Source organism: Pseudophryne corroboree, chromosome 3 (assembly GCF_028390025.1).
Source record: "Pseudophryne corroboree isolate aPseCor3 chromosome 3, aPseCor3.hap2, whole genome shotgun sequence".
Lineage (NCBI taxonomy): Eukaryota > Metazoa > Chordata > Amphibia > Anura > Myobatrachidae > Pseudophryne > Pseudophryne corroboree.
The window spans coordinates 352,449,644-352,450,827 of NC_086446.1; the positions used below are offsets into that span (position 1 = coordinate 352,449,644).

The following is a 1,184-nucleotide window of genomic DNA, read 5'->3' on the forward strand; positions in this document are numbered from 1 at the left end:
ATTTACCGGTAGGTATTAAAATCCTATTTTCTTGTTCTCTATATTCTTCTAGTGCATCAATTTTCTATATTTCTTTTGGGACTGTATCTTGTCCCATATATATATATATATATATATATATATATATACACTCTTTCATTACACACTCTCTCATCCAATATAGGTCAAAATCTAGGCGATTATCAGTGACGCTTATCCATTACCTACAGTCACACCACACTGGATATGCCCGATCCCAATTGATCTTGGAAGCCAAGCAGTGTTGGGCCTGATCAGTACCAGAAAGGGGGACCTTCTGGGAATATCGGGTACTGTAGAACCACATATAGGCTGAACTATCAATATACCTGGGAAAGCAGAAGTGTACTATACTTTTTTCAATACCAAACAAATTAGGCATATGACACTCTCTCATTGCTCATTCGATGGCAACAGATGAGCGAAAGCAGAAGTCTCTGGTATTCTTTCTGTCTTTCTGATTTCTAAATTCCATTTTGTTCTTCAATATCAATTCACACAAACCTCACCTCTAATATATATCAACACAGAAATCAATACGAATAGGTACCAATAGCATAAGAACTGCTCATTTGTGAGAAGAACAGCCCCATGCTTTGTTCTTTGCATGTGATATTTCAGTGAATTTCATACTTTAAGGATAAAAGAACAAAACAAAAGAGATTGTCGCTCTGATTAACATTACCTTGATCATTATTTACTCGAAAGGTGTCTTCTTCATGTTATGATACACATTATGGTGCAACATACACGATATTGACTGTATATATTAATAACCATAGGAAGAAACACTGGGAGTCACTTATTTAATAATATTTTATTATGTTTTTTTGATCGTTCTGAAATTTGAAACAAGACAGCATTAAATGTTAAGTTTTATTACATTTTCTATCAGCAATAAACTTTTTTCATCATATTACGATCAAAGTGTGCCCCAGAAAGACCAAACAGTCTTTTGCCTCTAAGCAAAACCCCCACAAGTATAGTTATTTCTGAACTAATTTCTGGGGGCACCGCCAACCAAGTAATAATTAGATTTTGCCCCATAGGGTCAACTCGATAATGCTATGTTGGCTCACGATACTACTTTATCCATGCTTTAGTACTTTGTATCCCATCCAGTGCAGATCCCAAAACCCCCTACCCTATATAGCTTATGCTATTAC

General features: G+C 35.4%; 1 pseudogene; it reads left to right on the forward strand.

The window, feature by feature from the left end:
* Nucleotides 1-201: 201 nt before the first annotated feature.
* LOC134894633 (5S ribosomal RNA) lies at nucleotides 202-320 on the forward strand (annotated as a pseudogene).
* The last annotated feature ends 864 nt before the right edge of the window (nucleotides 321-1,184 follow it).